The sequence below is a fragment of the Crotalus tigris genome, unplaced genomic scaffold (genome assembly GCF_016545835.1).
Source record: "Crotalus tigris isolate CLP2741 ecotype Arizona unplaced genomic scaffold, ASM1654583v1 scf7180000024370.6872682, whole genome shotgun sequence".
NCBI lineage: Eukaryota > Metazoa > Chordata > Lepidosauria > Squamata > Viperidae > Crotalus > Crotalus tigris.
Genome location: NW_024100540.1, coordinates 1,633,437 through 1,654,875, shown reverse-complemented (window position 1 = coordinate 1,654,875; position 21,439 = coordinate 1,633,437). Strand labels below are relative to the sequence as shown.

The following is a 21,439-nucleotide window of genomic DNA, read 5'->3' as shown; positions in this document are numbered from 1 at the left end:
GCTAGTTTCATGCCCTTGGAGGACTATAACTCCGTTTCCTGGTTTCTAACCTATTACTTTAACTGCTACATTAAATTGGCTCTCACTATAGTCTCTATCTAAAATGTTTTCTGCTTGATTTGACTTGAGAGTCAAGCAGTGATTTATTAATTTTGTCACCAAGAAATACTTAATGACTAATGCACTTTTAGAAATTACAGAAATTGTAGAATATTAGTTTTCCAAAGTATTGTAAAAAAAAAAAATAGACATCATATACATCAGAAGAAAGACATGACCAGAATTTATTTTAAAAATCAATTCCTAAAATTACTCAAGAAGACAAAGCAAATCATAAAGGGACAAATGCTAAAGAAAAGACGATTTAGATCTGCATTTGAGACTATGGAAAGAAAAATTGCAGCATAGATTGTTGTCCCAATCTAGAAGCAGAAAAAACAATCAACTATAGATGCTTTTGACTAGGAATTATGTATACAATTATGTTTTACAATGGTCTATTTAATTCAATAATTTATTCTCTGGTTTACATCATTTCATAGAAGTATTAGCATCTTCTGAACCCTGATGGCAAAATGTACAAATGGTTTCGTCGACAAAGAATAATGAGAACTTGATTGCAATGCCTTTTCTTATCTACTGTACTTTTTCAAACTATTAAAAGTAAAACCAAGCAATACCAACTACATTTTTTTTAAAAAATGATAAGTTAAAGGAGTTGTAAAATATCCATTTGGTAAAGGCTGTAACATACTGTATAATGATGAAGCACTAAAACCCTAATGGTAAATAACAAATCGTTTATTACGTTAAACAGGATGTGATTTTTATGAGCACTGATTGACCATCTTATATTATAATACACTTCTAGAGATCACACCTTCAGAATCAATGGCTTTCCAAATGTTGGCAACTGAAAATCCTAACATCTTTCCACATGCTATGTAGCAATGATGTGACTATATTTCAGCAATAACTGGAGTGTGCGCGTGCACATACACACACATACGTGTGAGTGTGTAGATATAGATATTAGTGATAGATGGATGGATGGATGAATGGACGGACAGACAGACAAGCCGACAGACAAACAAATAGAGATATAACTATTTGAATGTCACAATCTGCATTCCAAGATCACTCTGTTTCCTTTGAAGTCAATGTAAAAGTACACCAAAATATCTACCTACCTACCTACCTATCAACATTTTATAAGACTTTTTCTTCCCACTCAATTAAGCAAGTATTTGTTTAAAAAAATAGTATCTTTCCCACAATCTAAAAATATGAATATAAACTACCAAAGGAGACAACTCCTTCCTGACAAAAAATATATGGTAGAAAGAGATAAATTTGGCACCTTCTCCATAGCTCCTAACAAAAGTATCAACAAATAGAAGAGACCAACCAAGCTCAGAGAGCACTAAGGACTCCACAAAAGTGCCATCTTTGACACTTTATTAGTTGTCTACTTGATCTAACATATATACAGACAAAATTTCTGCTCTTGGGGAGTATTCTCTTGATTAATTGACAGACTGATTGACTTATAGCCAGCTAGCTATCTTTGAACATATAGCACAAAACTATATTAATAAACTATATTTATTAAATTCTAAAGTCAGACATTAAAATACAAGCTAACATAAAAGAGAAAGGGAATAACCAAATAAATTAAAAATGACAAAAAAATGCATTAAGTAAATTTATAACAAAGATGACCTCCGACTTTCTTTTAGACCAGAGATAACAATACAACTTTTCTCTAAATTTAAACAGATAATATCAATATCTTGAAATACTATTAATCAACATTAATAGAAATATTCATATTATTTTCCTAATTTTAATCTAATATATAATAAATTGTCAAATGAGCGGCATAGTGGCCTAGAGGTAAAGATGCTTGCCTCCCATTCGGAAGGTTGAGAGTTTAATCCCAGGCAGTGACAGATATTTCTTTATCAGGGCACAGAGAAAAAATATCTTCTGAGAACTCGCATAGGCATCAGGAAAGGCATCTGGCCAGTAAACGCTCAGCTGCATTCAGTCGGCCCGACCCCACCCCAAAGCAAGGGATTATAGGGTTGTAAAAAGAAAAATATATATAATAAATTATCAAGCATGAATCACTTTATATTTAAAAAGCTAAATATTTCTCTAATCCAATCCAATCTAATCCTCAAACCCCAAAATCAATGTTCTTAAATATTTAACCTTAACAAATAATGAATATCCATGTTACATAGGTTACCATAAAAAACACTAACACTCCATCTTTTGTTATAAAACAGAGTAAGTTTTAAACTGCTTGTATATGATATTGGACTTTTTCCTCCTGTTTCCTTTTATAGAAAGGCATAATCCATTCTTTACACATTCTTACTTGATGTTAAAGTATTGTTAACTTTCTCTGGGGAAATAATTCTTCAATGTTAGCTATTGTTATTGGATTTCTTTCTTGTTAAATTAGCTTAATGGAATAAAAGCTTGGATGGAATGTGTTGAAATTACAAAAATAGCTTGTGTACACAGATCTGGCATATAAGTCTGTTTAATGGATTGCTACAGTGGATAAATTTCTCTCCTCTACCCTTTACCTATTGGCTTGGAGAATCCTGCCTGAGTACCATTTATTGCTGGAAGTACAAAAGACATTTCTAATCACCTAGTTTTAAGCATCAATATATTTTTGTGCATATGTGCAGTAAAAGAATTAAAGCAATGAGAACTGCAGTACATTTACAATAATGAAAGGGTTTTCTTTGCTTTCAATTTTTTTTAAAGATGCACGAGTCACTATAGAAGAGTCATTATAAATTATATTTTTTCTTTAGGTAAGCACAGTGTGGAGAATACTAAATATGTAAGTGAATTCTAGTCTGATAAAATGATTTCATCCCCCCAAAATTCCATGAAGGCAAAGGATTAGAAGTGGACAGGAAAGATACATGATTGCAGACATTTTGGTATCAATGGTAGATAACTAAATATTCAAAAACTAAAACAGAGATCACCGAGACTAAAGAATTTATTTAAAAACTTAGCTTTCGGCAGGTCTGCTAACATCGTCAGAGTTCTAGCCAGGATTGAGAATCACGTTCTTAGAATCTCTGTAATGCCAAGCGTTTGGCTAACAAGCGTGTTACCTGTCTATTCGGCTCCCACCACCCTATAGTTAATTGCTCTGTTGTTGTTTCCGTCACGCTCATTGGCAGCTGTTTGAATTTCGGCACTCTGCTCCTCTCCTCGCGCCCCGCCCATGCGGAGTGTGCGTTCTGCCGCACGCAGTCATCTTGCCACTTTTCTGACATTTGGATATGCGATGCTGCCATTTCAACTGGTTGTTCTTTCTTGCTGTCATCGTCCCTGTCCATGTTGGTTCCAAGTCTTTTGCTATCACTTATCGTTAAGAACGTGGCTATAAGAATGTGATTCTCAATCCTGGCTAGAACTCTGATGATGTCAGCAGTCGCAGATGAAAGCTAAGTTTTTAAATAAATTCTTTAGTCTCGGTGATCTGTGTTTTAGTTTTTGAATATGAATATACCCGAGACTCGTATCTTCAAAACTATTTTAGTTTTGCTGGATATAAAAAGAGCAGAAGCCTTTCTTAAAGTCTGGGGAAGGATATAGTGTTAGGGAGAGATTCAGGCTGGCTTCCTTTCTGACCACCTGGGTATAAGAAGGAGGAAATGTCAAGCCAAACTAGAGTTGCAAGATTCCATAACTCTATGAAGTACTGTTATTCTCTTTCTGTGCAATCAGTTTACAGATCTGCTGTATCTCATAAGGCTGACAGGCAATATGTATTATTAATAATGGAGAATATTGGTAGTTCAGGGTTGAAATGAGGAGTCTTTGGTGCTCTCTGAGCTCTGTTGTTTTCTTGCAGATGTTTCATTATGCAAACTAGGTAACATCATCAGTGCTAGTATGTATGTATGTATGTATGTATGTATAATATGTATATGCATGCATGTAGACATGCATGAGATCTCTGTATTAATAAGATTCTTCCTATGTAAGACTGAAAATGTTTGAAATATATAACAATAAGATCCGTTATTTTTATCTGTTATTTCTCATCTCAAAAGCAGTTAGATGGAGATCACTGTTACACAAATGAAAACTGCATTAACAGAAAAAGCCAATGAAGTACTTAATTTTAACTACATTATAGTCATTTAGTTTAAGAAATGCCAAAAGAAAAGATAATGGATATGCAGTTGTTCTTTGTCTTTTTGGGAAACCCTATGCAAGTTTCTATGAAGTCAACCAATTAATCAACTCAAATAAAAAAAGGCAGAAAGAAAATTGACAGGCTTTAGATAAGCTCTCAACCGCTTCTATATTGTCTTTCAACATTTGAATAACTTTAATTTTTTTTAAGTTTATATTATTCATAGTCACAGTAAATTTTGAAAACCTACTGCCTGAAAATCTATGTGGGAATATTAAAGCAAGTGCTGAAGTTATTGATCTTTTTCCAATAAAACATCCAGCATGAACATGACTCATCATACCAATTGAATCTTTTTATATCTTAGATTTATGATCAATACCAATTGTACCACTGAAATAGAAGTCTGAAGATCTAAGATTTCCCTTAGATTGCCAAATTGATTTTGTTTTTGTTGTTGTTGTTGTCCCACTATTGGAAGAGTGCTTCTATGTTGTCAACAGTCTGGATTAATACTGCATGAACAGGCAGCTAACTCATGCCCTCTGGATAAATTCCTGCTCTGTGGTAAGAATTCCACTAAATGACACTGAATGTCTCTAAAAAGGCATTTCTTCCCTTTAGGCCAGATAAAATATTAAATCTCTAGGCCCACTCTCTCGGTCTTTCCCTCTCTATGTCAGCACGTTACCAGGTTTATTAGTGAAAGGGAAGGGGCGAAAACTAAGCGAGTATCTAAAAACCTGCCATTAGCTTTTCAAGCGTTTGGAGTGTCTGCTGAGGCTGAAACCCTGCAGCTTCAGAAAGCAGAATCAATTTTATCAAGGCATGAAGGCACTGAGAAGCAGGAGACAGTGATTTAATATTGCTACTCAATTGAAGTATAACAAAGTTGATTTTATTAAAGCCCAAGCATAACTATTCCTGCTAATTAGATGATGGCACTACAACTAGGTTCTCTTATACAGACAGGTGCCAACAGACAAGGTACATCCATACAGGTGCCAACAAACAAGATACATACTGAAATTGTCTTCCAAATGAATGTCTAAATATTTATTCTTCCAGTAAAATCATTACACCCCACGCATTTTTATATTTCCAAAAGATTTTCACTTCATTATTTCAAGGGTTGCTTAAGGAATCTAATCTTCATCAACTTGAATATAAAATTACCTGAATTGTCCCACTTGGGTTGATTCAAAAATCAGAACTTGGCGTTCCAATACATTCTGTACTTTTTTGGATTTGCAGCACAGAGCTTGGAAATTAAGGAGATTAAAAAAGTTATTTGTACATAGGCACAAGCATTACAGATCAATGTTTATTATTAATTTATAATTGCTACTTATTAGGCAGGATTGTAATGGAATTGCAATTAGTGTAAAATGCATATTAGACAATTCACTTAAGATACAGCAATTACATTCAAGCACAAAAGAACCATGGGTAAATCATGGGAAAATGGTACAGACTGAATAAGAGATTAATTTTGCTGGATCCAAATGTCCATCGGAAGCCCAGGAGACACTATCATCATAATAGCACCTCAACATAACTAAGCAATTGGTATTTAGCAACATTATGTCTCTGATATTGGAAAGTAAGTTTGCTTTTCATGCTGTCTTGACTTATACTGGGAACATTCTAAAATCTAAAGCATGTGATTTCAGGAAAAAATGTGATAAAAATGTTATTTATTCATGCTAGATTAGACAAAAGGGAAATAACCTTGCATCTTGCTTCCCTAGTGACCCAATTGACCCAAACACAATTGCTTTCTTCTATTGCACTATTTATGAATGACAAATCCATCCATAATTATTTTTATTGATTTCCCAGAAGAAGTAAATTATCAGAAATGTAAGTAATCAGATTGGAAACAAGGAGGCTGAGGATACACTGGTTAGAAAAATGTAATTCGTACAAGATTTCAAATAAATTTTCAGGATGTAAAATAGCTCCTAGGCCAGCGGTTCTCAACCTATGGGTTGCGACCCCATTTGGGGTCGATCGATCACTTTTTGGGGGTCGCCAAAGGCGGCGATCCGCCATTTTGTCCCCTCCGGGGGCGGCGCCACGCATGTGCGCCGCGCATGGTGGCGGAGCCGCGCCTCCTGGGGGGCGCCACACATGGGGACGGTGCCGTGCACGCGCGCTGCACACGGGGGGTGCCACACATGCGCGCCGCGCACTGGGGTGCGCCGCACATGCGCATCGCGCACGGGGGCGCCCCATGCGCGCCACGCATGCACATAGCATTTGTGTGACGGGGGTCGCCGTCACACAAACATTGAGAAACGCTGTCCTAGGCACTATATGAGAAACTATATATATATATATAAAATAACTTAGGAGCATAGGAAATGTAACTTCAAAAAATGATATTGGTGTCCAAAAAGTATACTGGTACCCATTTTGGGGGGCTCAAGAATTGACTTAACAAATGTAGCAGCTGTTGGGTTCTCATAGTTCTTTTAAAGATTTCATAGTTCCTTTAAAGGAGACATTATAAATGCTTCTATCTGCATGTACCCCATTAAGTAATGATCCTTTAAGGAATTTAAAAGTGAAAGATAGCATTCTCCTGGGAGGCACTCATTGTATGAAGCCTTCTTCCCCCCATCTGAGAGCTTTAACTGAGAGATCAAACACAAGTGGCTGTAGCAGGCTATCTAGCTTCAATATAAGCAAAGTTAATTGAATTGTTAAAGAGAGTGTGAGAATGAACTAAAATTAACACTAAAACCAATTATGGATTTAAAAACTAGAAAATACATAGATCATTAAGGGTTTTTACTGAGACAATATGGATCAAATCCAACTGCCAAAGGAGTGCATTCCATAATCTATGTTATATTAGAAAATGTGGCTTCACTCAGAAGGGACAGTCCAGCAGGTTTTAACAATGTAGAGTATGGAGAAACATCTCCTTAGATGCTCAAACTTTAAGTTATTTAGAACATTAAAGTTCTACACCAATGCCTTAAAGTGTACACAATAAGGAACTGACAATCAGCACACAACTTTCAATAAACCCATGATATTACTATGCTTTTACCATTTAACATCATAATTGTCACATTTTGGATCAGCCGCCTTCTAGCTTCTTTTCAAGGGCAATTCTTCACACAGTGTGTTACTTTACAGCAGACATGTCAAACTCGCGACATCATGTGACATCACACGATGTATCAGAGCTTCTTCCCCATTGCCGGCAATGGGGTGGGCGCGGTTTCCTGGTGATGCGTCTAGCCCATGGGCTGGTAGTTTGACAATCCTGCTTTACAGGATACAATTACAGTATAGCTCATTTTTGTCCAATCTGATTGCCTCAGGAACAGGTGCTGCAATTATACCAGTTAATTATGTGAAAGTGTTTCTTTGCTCTGCCACTATTTATAAGTTTTGCAAGAAGACAATGAGATATTCTGGAGTTCCCATTTTCCCTATATACATTCCATAGCTTGATATGGTTGCCACCAGTGCTTTTTTTTCTTAAAAAAAAAAGGTGCCAGAACTCACACACGTCATACAACCCGCCTTGCCTACCCTACAAGGTTCCATTCAAAAAAGATGCCGGAACTCTGTTCTGGGCGTTCTATGAGAAAAAAAGCCCTGGTTGCCACAATCACAGTCTTTTCCATAATCAATGAAGAATGTTTTGACTTTTTTTTATATTCTTCCATTTTCTCAATTATCCAACAATGAGTCATGTTTCTCAGTCTTTTCTAAAACATTTAGCATCTCTCTTTCCCTTGTAGCATGTGAAATTAAGGATATTGTATGATCATTTGCACATACTTTAAGGTTCTTTGGCATATATATGGTCCTTTTTAAATCTGTGTCATTCTCCAGATTTTCTAACATAGCCTTTACTAATTCTTCCTCTGTTAATTGCCATATTTCTGTAGTTACTCAAGCATTCCTTTAGTCTTGTAATAACTTGAGAGCTGATCTAAGTTCATTTTCTAGTACTAGAGGTACTTGGAATTTGACCACATTTTTAAGATTTCTAGGATGTTGACATCTCTATCAGTATACTCCTTCTATTTTGCTTGATTTTCTATGAATTAGTTATTATCTGTCAACTGCAATAATACAGCATCAATTCCTGAAGAAATATATTATCTAAACCTTTTCCATTCAGAATCCTATCTTGGGCATAGGACAGAAACCACACTGGTTACTCTCATGATCTAAGACTTGAATAAGGAAAGTGTGAACCAGTAGACCTGCTAGATCTCTTGGTGAACTTTATTGGCCATGGTTGACAGTATCAAAAGCTGCCAAGAGATCAAGAAGCACAGGATGGATGACAACCACCACCACCTCTACAGTTATATCAGTACTAAATCTCAGCTTGAAACCTAACTGAAACAGGTTAAGAGAATCTAATTTCTCCAGAGTTCTTATCAGCTAAGACCAATCACCTTCTTAGCAAGTTTCCTCAAAAGGGCAAGACTGGAAAGTGATCAGTAATTATACCAATAACACTCAGACTTATATGCCACTCTATACAGCACTCTTTGAGCAGTTTACAAATGTCAACATATTGCTCCCAACAATTTGGGTTCTCATTTTACTGACCTTGGAAGAATGGAAGGCCGAGTGAACCTTGAGCCAAACAGGATTGAATCCGTAACTGTGGGCAGAGTTAGCTGCCCACTGCATTCTAACAATTGTGCCACCAGGTCCCTAACAGCTTAGAGTTATCATTAAAAACCACTGGATCCAAGGACGGCCTCTTGAGAAGGAGAATGCACTACCACTTCTTTCAAGGTTGGCAACCCCACCTCTTCCATCAACGAAGCTGACACTACATCATGGACCCAACTTAAGCTTGAGGAAATAAAGGGAGTCAAGCTTTGGGTAGTCTTGAAAAGAAAAGAAAATTACTTTGGGAAAGAAGTAATTAAAAACAGAAGAAAAATACATATTCTATAAATGTACCTTTATTCTATATCTATTCTTCTGATCTCATTTTCGAAATACACACACACACACACACACTTGAACATAGATGATATACTTTATAGTATCAAAGCTGTGCAGAGTATTTGCTAATTCATTTATTCTCACAATCCTTCTGCGAGGTTAATTATTATCTGCATTACATATCAATATGAGTGAAAGAACATTCGCAATAGAGTTAGATATATTGGAACAAAATGTAGGAAATATATCCCATCACAAACTGCTTCTTCAGTTTATATAACCATTCAAAACTTAAGTGCGCTTCTTGAACAGTGGAAATCAACCTGCAAGAAGCTGAAGAATGCTCTCTTTAATGGCTTCTTCCCCAGAGTAATTTTCTTTTCTTTTCAAGGCTACTCCAAGCTTGACTACCTTTGTTTTTCCAGCACAATGACCATATTATAAAATGTGGATCCTTGAAACTGAAATACATGGATCAGGGGATATTCTTATTACTTGGAAAAGCATGCTTTTTTTGTGTGTATCTGTGCACGTGTGTGGTCCACACATTGGTCATCTCCCAGGGAAACAATGTTTTATACTTTTCTCTGCCTATATATAACTATCCTTTCCACAGCTCTGTGTATTAATCATCCAATAGCATGAATCTTGTGAAGCCATTAACAATCTTCAGTAAGTGCAATATTAACTTGCACTAGCTTTTTAAAAATAATCTAGTGATTTATTTTAATACAGTTTAACAAGTGGAAATAAAAAGCCAGCACTGTGTAATCAACAACTTTCCCTCCTCCTCTCAGCACCAACATTTGGGAATTACTGTTCTAAAGAATAAAATATCACTTGACTGAGATTCTACATCAGCTGCTGAAAAGGCTACCTACTTTTCCCCTGCCCCCAGGGATTACTACAATTTGAATGCAGAAATATCCACTCATATTATGTTTAAAGGTAACTCGCTTGGCTATACTTGCATTTTAAATTGTCACTGTAGAATACATGGCTTTTGAAAAATACTTTTTACCATTATGGGCAAAGAGAAATGTAGCTCAAGGGCATCACTGCAGAATGCCTGTACATCTTATATATTTAAAAAGAAAAGTGAACTGTTCTAAATGGAAGAGGTACTGCCTGAAATATAAAGACTAAACTGTATGAATGCATCAGCAGAGCCTCTGTTGAAAGAGGGGTATTTTCTCTCCAGTGTCTTTATAATGCAGGCCTTTCAAATCCCACTGAATTCAAAGTTGCCAAACAGGGAGATGGTCCTGTTCAAATTAATCACCTTCAAATAATGACTTTGCAGATTTCAGTGAAAGTTAAGTAAATTTCTACCATTAAAAATCAAGTGTCAAGCCCCTGCAGGCTCGACATGAACGGGCAGGAGGAGGGGTTGAGGACAGCATGCGAGGTGGCAAAGGAGACCAGCGGTTGGCGCCGTGCTACCTGTCAGCATCCCAATGAACTGAGCAGCTGCCAAACAGCTGATGGGCGCAAGGCCGTGTGGGCATCCCGACGAACGGCTGCAAGCCCCTGAATCCGGGCCACCGAACAGCTGATGGGTGTGAGGCTGCGGCAGGCCGATGACACGGCTTGCGGCTAAACAGCTCTGTCACCCAGCAGCCGAACAGCTGATGTGTGCGAGGTCTAAACTACAGCTGGACGGCACAGGGATGTTCACGAGATTGAAAGGCTGCAGCGCGTCTTGCCTGGCCATCTTAAGGCCACACATACCGGTTTGGTAGGCAGGGGTGGGGCCGGTTGGAGGATGTGTATGTAAGGCGCTTGCCTAAATGCATGCCAGAAGTTCCTTGATTAAATCCAGCCACTTGTGAACTCGTGGACTCGTGTCTTCTTGCCAGGGGTGTGGCAAGGATTACTGACATCAAGAGATACACAGTGCTTAGAGTCCTTCTACTTGCAAAATGAGATATTTGACATATTTATCAGAACAGCTGTTTCAGGTCCTTACTGTATATTGATAAGCAATAGCAATAGCATTTACATTTATATACTACTTCGTATGCTTTACAGCCCTCTCTAAGTGATTTACAGAGTCAACATATTGTACCCAATAATTTGGGTCCTCATTTTACTGACCTTGGAAGGATAGAAGGCTGAGTCAACCTTGAGAATCAAACTGCTGGCAAATAGCAGAATTAGCCCGTAATACTGCATTCTAACCACTGCACCGCCACACCTCTTAAGGACCCATACTTAATCACATTTAAGAAACGAGCCTCTGATATCAATTAAATTAGTAATTTATTAGTAATTAAAATTAAATTACTATTTTAAATCCATGTAAGCAGTTGGGCCAACTATAATATGTCTTATCTACATCCAAGAAGCCATATATTTATTAGAACAATTCATAAAAAAATATGGGTTTCTGAAAGGCAAAAACAAATTTAATAAGGGCAGCAAAATCAGCTGTAAAAACTGGGTCATATCTTAAACACTAATAATACTCTGCAGATGGTTAATCTATCGAAGGCTGTTCAATGAAAATGAAAAGCAGTTGATTTTCTGAATGTTACATTGAAGCATCTTCTCCATACATTATATCACAAATTAATACATTTTGCAGATCTGAAACAACTGCAAATTACACGGCTGACACCCCGTACATTGGGAGAGAAGCTTTTTTAATTTTTTTTCTTTTTAGGACTGTTATCCACTCAAAAAGATTTTCACACTGGTATGATGATTGCTATTCCATAATTGTTACTATGTGTTGTGTTCCATACTGCATACATAATTAGCTTGACTGCATATCATCTGCCATGCAAAGGAACAACTTGTAGAATATGACATTTTCCCATTTAGAAGCACAAGGCTGGGTAGTTGTGTTTGTTAATTTGATGGATGTTTCTCTCATGGATCCCATTTCCCAACTGTCATAATTCAAAGCTCTACCAGCTATTTTGAATTATTTTGAGCTTTTGTTCCTCATCCAGAGCTACTGCATACTTCTGTTATCTTTTCTACCAGGCTGTTTCTCATTAGTTCTTCCTATTCAGAGCCCAGAGCTAGTAAGATACTGCAAAATCCTAGCCTTTGGCAAATAGTTCCCCAAAGTCCAATCACAGCTATTACATTTAATGTTAAACTGTTTCTCATTAAATCTCTCATTCAAAGCATGTATACACTTATCGGGTTCAGACTATACTTGGCAATTACTCTTCAACATGTTTAGCATTCAGCTATGCTTTTGTGATGATGTGTATGCTGTTGCTTGTTTAGGAAGCTTATGCTTTATTTATTTACTTAACAATATTCATAGGCCACCACAATCCAATTCTGGATGGCATGCTATCATTCAAAATCAAATGATTTTTTAAAAAGTAATATAAACCATATTGTAGCACTTAACTAATTCTGATAGTCTTTCAAACCAAAACAAAACCAAATCCCATAGGCCATACTTGTTGAAACACTACCATTTTAACTTGCTAACAATAATAAGGATACCTGAACTTTGGAAGCAAGATGTTCTATAACATGGGGACCATCCTCAAGAAGCCTTGTTAACCTGTCCATGTCCTAATGATCTCCAAAGGGGAACTAGACCTTCAACAGGGTTGCTTTATGTGTCTAATTACTTTGGTAGATTTTGTTTTGGCAAGGCATTGCCTAATATATTATTTTAAACCTCTAATAAAGGGCTTTAAAAGTAATGGCCAACATATTAAATTAAGCACACAGGTTTACCAGTAGCCAATGAAATGACTTCAAATCTAGACATTTTCAAACCTTGCCATATTCTGGAACAGCTTCATCCTCTAGGTCAGGGGTGTCAAACTCACAATGTCACGTGATGTGTCACGACATATCGCAACTTTGTTTTTCCATTGCCAGCAATGGGGTGGGCGCGGTTTCAGCAATATGACACCCCTGCTCTAGGTTATCTACAAAGGTGTGTATAGTGCATTACAATGATCAGGTATGAGTAATTGTCATAGGACATCTGGATGAAACTGAAAAATCTCATTTCATTATAGTTTCTTCTTGCTGTTCCACCAGGTCCCAGGAGTCCACAAATACCTCCTTGTAGTAGTAGTAGTAGTAGTAATAGTAATAGTAATAATAATAATAATAAATTGCAAAAGGCGGCCTTACTAGAAACTGCTTCCATCCTGCGACAATATCTGTAATACATCGAACATCCACATCTGCCTATCCCAGGTCCTAGGTAAGGACTCAATAGGTAGACAAAATGCCAAATCCAGTCTGAACATCTGGCTGACTGTGCAATGATCCATAATGATGATGATGAAAGGGACCTTGGAGGTCATCTAGTCCTGCTCAGGCAGGAAACCCTATACCATTTCAGACAAATGATTGTTCAGTCTCTTCTTAAAAACTTCCAGTGTTGGAGCATTCACAGCTTCTGCAGGCAGGTTGTTCCACTGATTAATTGTTCTAACTGTCAGGAAATTTCTCCTTAGTTCTAGGTTGCTTTTCTCTTTGGTTAGTTTCCATCCATTGCTTCTTGTCCTGCCTTCAGGTGCTTTGGAGAATAGCTTGATTCCCTTTTCTATGTGGCAGTCCCTGGGATAATAAATTATCTCTTTTTGGTTGGGGGGGTGGTGACACAACCCCTATGAAGGGTAACTGCTGAGAGTTTTTATTGGATTGCTAAGGTAATTTGTGAGTAATGCAGCAGCTAAAGCAATTTCTGGAACACCTAAGATGGCTCATGTTATGCTTTTGTTCCACCAACTGTACTGGCTACTAGTCTGCTTCCAAGTGCAGTTCAAAGTGTTGGTTATGACTTTTAAGCTCTTAATGGCATAGGTCCAGGCTATCCGATAAACCATCCCCTTCCCGCTAAGACTAGCTCATCCTACTTGGGCTGAAAGAGAGGGCCTACTGCAGATCCCATTAGTCAAAGAACATTCAACTGTTGTAATCCAGAAAAAGAGCCTTCTCTATCATAGCACCTACCCTTTGGAACATTCTGCCTTCCTATCCAACTTCCTATCCTTCCATAAGAGCTAAAGACCTCTCTATGCAAATTGGCCTGGGGACAATGCAGGAGTGTAACTCTGGTGGTGACCACTAGATTGACCGACAAAATTTCCCATCAACAAAGAGTAAAAATAGGGTCCTCATACTGTTTTCATTATAAATATCACATTCATCATATATGATGAATAAAGACTTGTTACTTAGTTGTATTATGTATAAGTTTGTAAAAGGAGCACTGAGTCAACTCAGAGCAGCACTTCCATCTGGGTGCTTTCTAGATATTATTAGGCATTAGCTGATGCTGACTGGAATAATACCGCAGTTGTAATCCTACACACAAAGTTGATAAAGGTGCTTTAGAACAAAACCCTCCAACCACGATAAAATGCTTTGAAGTTATCATCAACCTCATAACTGAACTTTCAGGAATAAAGTCTGTTCCGGTCTAGTCACAAATTAGATTCTGTATCTATCCAATTAGCTATCCATTTTCAATCATGTAAGTCTGTCTTGAACTTTACTGATAACACAACTTGTGCCATGAATTAAGACTCTCAAAAGATCAATGTTTAACTGTCAAAAATGATGAGCAAAAGTTTTAACAAGTTGAGATAAATCCTATAGTTGGAATGAAAAGACAATTAAATGCCCAGGCTCTCAGAGAGTAAATCAGGCTTTACTTCTATGGAAGGGGAAAATAGATTTAACTAAGATTAGGAGCCTCTTTTTAGGTAAAACCAATCAATGTAGGATAGCAGACGGTAAAGCCTGATGAGTTGGTGACTGAATGGCAAAGGGAAACTTGAACAATTGAGAATATCCCAAGAGTAGGTAATAATATAAGTAATATAATGCCTATTTAAAATGCGCAGAATTTGTAGCTTCAATGTGTGTGAATTATCGTTTAATCAGACTTTGCCTTAAACGAAGCTAGTAGACTGAGTCAGTAAAATAAGAGTTCATAGAAAACTTTCCCTCTGTTAACAGAGAGGCATTTTGTGTGTGTTGGATTTGGACTTATTAGAAAATGTACACAGGTAATCCTTGACTTACTACCACAGTAGGGAACTCATTGTTAAGCAATGCAGTCATTACATGGGACATCACATGATTGTATGTGATTTTGCACACTTTTTTTTTTCCTTCAATTGTTAAGCAACTCATTATGGTCCTTAGGCGAGACATCACGACTGCAATTTGCGACTGCCCCATTGGCTTTGCTAGTCAGGAGCCAGCTTGGAATGTTGCAAATAGCAATCACATGACCTGTGGATGCTGCGATCATCATAAGTGCAAGGACAGGTGGTAATGTAAGTCACTTTTTTCAATTCTGTCATAACTTCAAACATAATAAATGCCCTGTTTGGTCTAATTATTAAGGCACTAGGCTAAAAAGCTAGAGACCATGAGTTTGGGTCTTGTCTTAGCCATGAAAACCAGCTGGGTGACTTTGGGCCAGTCATTCTCTCTCAGCCCAATTCATCTCACAGGGTGTTGTGGGGAAAATAAGAAAGGGAAGATGTGTTGGATATCATCACCTTGAGTTATTTGTAAAAATAATAAAGATGGGATTATAAACAAACAATCGCAACGTATCTTCCATTCTTGCAATTTGTTCTGGATTAACTTCTTCAATCCAAAATTCCAAGGACAAGCATTCTCAGTAAGAATTTTTCCTAGAGATTAAAGCTTTTCTTTAGTCAAATAAGCAACAGATTATAAACAATATGCCATAATGCATTAATAGTTTTTCATGTTTGGGGTCCTAAAAGGGGAAAGTGTCATTCTTAGAATCACAAAATAATAGTATATGAATGTAAAATTATCTAAATTATTCTAAATTATCTGGCATCTAGACCATTTGTTTTTTCCATTGTTCTATCTTAAGTATTCCATACATAGCCATTACAAGTAACAGAATGTGAGCAAAACATAATCTTACAGTTGGCGCTCATCTATTTTTTTATTGAAATAATCAGTTCTAATCTACAGGAATCTTAAATAGCTATGCTGTTCTCAACGCTGAGTGAAGAAATGTAGCATATGTTGGATGGGTGCTATTACCATAATGGGTTTCTTTCAAATCAATTGTGCCAGAAATGCAGAAAAGAAAATTTAACTTTAAATCTAATGTTATGGATTAATGTAACAAGCAATACAATGTCGAGTTGACCCAAACAATGTATCTATTTAAACATCATGACCCAATCAAGCTTACCACAAAGAATATAGCTACTTATCTTTTTTAAAAAAAAATAAATAAATCCAGGCTTGATAGTAAATAAGATAGTGTCTGCTATAACTCTGACCATGGCAGCTAACTGCTGACACCATTTAAGAACATTAAATAAGTAACAACACTCAGTGCCTTAACATTTAGACATTTTTAATTATTACTTTTAGAAAAATGAAAAAAAAAATAGATATGCATAAAGGTCTCATTTTTTTTCATTTTGAAAAGGCTGAATTTTCACTACCTTGCAAAAATTTTCAACACTGTGTTGGCCTGGCTGAAAGGAATAGCCCAAGATTAGGATTTAAGATTATTTTATAGAAGAAGGGGCGTTGTCTTACCTGAACGCCTTTTCTCAGCATGTAGATGTAGCATCCACCGGTGGGTTATTTCAGCCTTCCTGCTCAGTGAGACTAAGTTTGAAGTTCAGCCACGCCTCCTTAGGGAGGTCCTTCCCCCAGTTTTAACGAGGCGAAGCAAATATGACGAAGTCTGATGCAATGGCTCCTACTGTAATTACACCTGCCTAGACTGACTGTTAAGGGTGGGTGTGGATGCTACATCTACATGCTGAGAAAAGGCATTCAGGTAAGACAACGCCCCTTCTCCAGTATGCAGATGTAGCATCCACCAGTGAGACATACCAAAGCCACCCATGTTCCTGCCAGGAGAGAAAGTCTAAGCATATGTCCCCACGGAGGAGACAACCTGCTACAAGACTCTTCTGCCAAATGAGGCTTCCGCAGCAGCAAACCTATCAAGTTTATAATGCCTTATAAATGAAAAGGGAGAAGACCAAGTTGCTGCCTTACAAATCTCTTCAACCGAGGCTTGCGTAGACCAGGCCACTGATGTGGCCACGCTACATGTTGAATGAGCTGTGATATATTTCAGTACAGGCAGGGATTAAGATCTGTACGCGCGAGAAATACATGCCCCGATCCATCTCCCTATGGTAGAAGATGAAACCTTCTTACCCATGGAAGAGGATTGGAAAGACACAAACAGAGCCTCCGATTTGCAAAAAGCGGCAGCCCACTTGACGTAATGTCGCAAGGCCCTACGCACATCTAATTTATGCCAGTCTCTCCAGACGATGAATCGGGTTTGGGCAAAAGTTAGGAAGGACCAAATCTTGGGACCTATGGAACCATGTATTCTTTTGGGATGAAAGAAGGATCCAATCTAAGGACCACTCTGTCATTCAGAAACATACACAGACTGAGAGGACGGCCAATTCCGAAATATGCCTTGCCGACGTGATGGCTATCAGAAAAGCAACCTTCAAAGAGAGGAAATAAAGTGAGCAAGACCCTATGGGCTCGAACGGTGCCATCGAGAGGGCTTGCAACACCTTCGGTTGATCCCATGAAGGGTATTGGTGCACTGTGGGGGGCCTGGTGTTAATTGCCCCTTTTAAGAAGGCGGCAACTGCTGGGTGCTGAGATAGTGAATGAAATTTGTCACACATGAGGACCATTGACAGGGCCGCAATTTGTCTGCAGATGGTACTATGCAAAAGACCCTTATTCAACCCCTCCAAAAGGTAGTCTAAAATATCAGGAAAAGTGACCTTTAAAGGTCTAAGATTATGAGTGATACACCATTTGCAAAAATTCCTCCACATGGCGTCATAAATTCTATTAGTAGAGGGTCTCCTTGAGGCTTGTATCATGGATATGACCTCAGACAAATAAGACTATCTGACTAAACTCTCCCGCTCAAGTGCCAAGCGGCTAGTTGAAGCCACTGGGGATCTGGTGTTGGAGATTCCCTTGACTGAGTGATATGTGGCTCGGCGGGATCCTCCACAGTGGAGATACCGACAAGTCCACGAGGTCGGCAAACCACGGTCATCTTGGCCAGTGTGGGACAACCAAGATGACCTCCGCCTGTTCCAGAAGGATCTTGCGAATGGTAGCCTGAATGACTGGAAGTGGGGGAAATGCGTAGAGCAATCCCCTCAGCCACTTGCTGTGGAGGGCATCTGTTCCCTCCGCCCCCGGTGACAGCAACCTGGTGAAGTACCTGGAGAGGTGGGAATTTGTCACCAAGGCAAACAAATCCACCTGCGGTTGTCCAAACCGCTCTGAAATTTCCTTGAACAGAGCCGGGTCCAGCCTCCACTCTGAGTGGTCGACTGTCACCCTACTCAGTGAATCAGCTTGACGATTCGCCTCTCCTGATATGTGCTCCGCACTGATGGGCTTCAGATTGGACTCTGCCCACAGCCCCAGATCCAGTGCTTCCTGCATGAGGGACCATGACCGGGTCCCTCCCTGCCTGTTGACATGTGCCTTGGCTGTTACATTGTCTGTCATTATCAGGACATGGTTCCCCGTCACGATCTCAGAAAAGTGATGGAGAGCTAGATGTATTGCTCTCAATTCTAGCCAATTTATATTGTATGTGAGGTCCTTGCGTTCCTGGGAGAGATAAACCTTGCACAGGATGGAATCTATTATAGTCCTTAGGTGGAGAATTCGAGTGGAAGGAACTATATGACTCTTTTTGAAGTTTATCGAGAATCCGTGTACCTACAGTGTCTCTATCGTGATCTGTAGGTCCGATTGGGTGGAATGGAAAGAACTGGATTGGATAATTATATCGTCCAGGTAACACTGTATGCGCACCGGCATCAATCTGAGGTGGGCTGCTAGCACTGCCAATATCTTTGTGAATACCCAAGGGGCCAAAGAGAGGCCAAAGGGTAGAGCTCTGTATTGGTAATGCCAATGTGCATAACAAAACCGGAGGAACTTGCGGTGTTGTGGGAGGATGGGAATGTGAAGATACACTTCGGTCAAATCTATGGAGGAGAGGAAATCCCCGCACCTGAAGTGTCAAGAGAAGTTTGCTGGGTTAAAAAATGAAAACTATAAGGTGAACACTCTATGTCAAATTGAAATGGTTGGTGTTTATTATATCACATTTACTAGGCAGCATCTCTATGTTAATATTAATTTAGTCCTCTCTTGCAAAAGAGGCTAAGCAATTGAGTGCAAAGGGAAAAATCAACATCCATAAACATTTCAAGATTTCTGAAATAAAAAAAGTTTCTTCCATTTGGGAGATACTACCTCTAGTATCTCAAGTACATCAAGTAGTATTGAATTTAATATTGTCCTGTATTGTATCCACTAAAAGACAAAGGAAGAAAATTCCTTTTACAAATTTAATCACGAAGCAAGAGAGTTTAACTATGAAAGAGCTGAGACTTCAGGTGTGGAAAATATCTTGAGTTACAGCAGGTGTTCCAAGCTCATCTACTGCAATAGTATATCATAGACCAAGGGTGTCAAACTGCTGGCCCGCGGGCCAGATGCATCACAGGGAAGGCAGACCCACCGCAATGCCAGCAATGGCAAAAGAGTCCCGATACATCACGTGATGTCACAAGTTTGACATGTCTGTCATAGATTTACCAAGAGTATTTCCCAACTCCGGCAAGTGAAGAACACAATTCAATGTCTAAATGGGACATTTTGAAACTGGTTTATTCAAAATAATTTGTAAATTTCAAGTTTGAGCTTATTTTTTATTTGATATTATATTATTTAAAAGGCTTGTATAGATGCCCAACTTTAAGCACAATTCTAAGTGCCTCACAGCAACAATTAAACTATAGAACTATTAAAAACCACAAAACATAAATCAGGGGTTCCAGGTGAAGGTTTGTAGTAGTCTAGACATCCCCAGTGGAAACTGGCGGCTAGACAAATTATGGATAGTACAGTCTTTCTGCATTAAGAGATAGTGAGGTTGCCCACTTGCACCTGGACAGTTGCTCCTTATAAAAAGACTGCAGGATTTTTTGAGTCAAGGAGCTGGGGTTGGGAGAATTAAATCAAGCTCACAGTTGGAATGCAACCTATATGGACACAAGTTTGCACCAGCCACACTTTCTTAACCACTTTCAGATGCAATCTATTTACAGCTATTTACATATTTTCTCAGTGACAAGATAAAGGAAATCTACTTCATGAATCAACATTTTGTCTGAATTAAAAAAGAAAAAAAAAACAAGAAGTTGGCTTCGCCGGATTTAAATTTTATCAAAAAGTTTAACAAAGATTGGCTGTAAGAAGTAAAACAGATAACAGAGACATTAACTTAGAAAGATTAATCTCTGGTGAAAGAACTGTTGAACAAATTTGAGCTAAACAAATACATGGATTGGATCTTATGAGAATGTTGTATGTTTACTATTAAAGAGTGAAGACAACTGGTAGATTTTACAAAACAAAATATATCAAAATTTGTGTGGTGAGAGAAAAAAATATGAGTTAAATATAAAATGTTACAAGATGCAAAGGAAAGAGGAGGATTGGGCTGGAAAATACATTTTTTGTAGCTTGCTGTTTGGTTTGGATGAAAAAGTGGGTGTTGCTGTGAAATGGAAGGCTTTTAGAGTTAGAAAACATGACTTGAGATGGCACAGATATTTGTAGCATGATAAATTCAAGGTTAATGTGGATTTTAGAAATCTTTATGTTAGATGTCACATTAAGAACATGGAATAGACACAAATCCAGGTTGTGTCCCAAAACATTTTTGCAGCTCTCAGAACAAGAAGCATTATATGGACAAGAAATAACAGGCAAATACAAAAGACTAACATATTGTGAGATACTGTCCTAAAATTTTATCAAGGGGAATACAAAATAAAATCAAGAGCCCAATTGATAACAGAAGGCTATACTTGCCAATGGTTTTCTTACTTACAGTTATCAGAAAGATTTAAAGTATTCAAAATAAAAGAGTATAAAGGCACTTCAAATTTATGTTGGAAATGTGACCAACAGGAATGGACGTTTTATCATGTTCGGTGAATACATAAAAAGCAAAGATGCTTTTTAAAATATGCACACATAGGATTTTAACTATTAAGACCAGAAGTTTTACTTTTGAAATTATTAAAAGACAGTTGAAAAAATGTCTTGGAACATTTGTTTTTGTATATGATAATCGCAACATAATTACTGTATGCACAAAGCTGGCAAGATCTGGCAATACAAAATTCAGTACCTCATTCATGACCCTGAGATGCCTCAACAACTAACCCCAGTGCCTGGATAATCTAGTGCCTGGATAAAAAGCCACATCTTAATGGC

The 21,439-nt window shown here is 37.9% G+C and overlaps 1 protein-coding gene across 2 annotated transcripts in view; it reads right to left on the bottom strand.

The window, feature by feature from the left end:
- The window catches only part of CDH10 (cadherin 10), a 144,931-nt gene that overhangs the window by 99,612 nt on the left and 23,880 nt on the right, over positions 1–21,439 (bottom strand). The window lies entirely within an intron of this gene.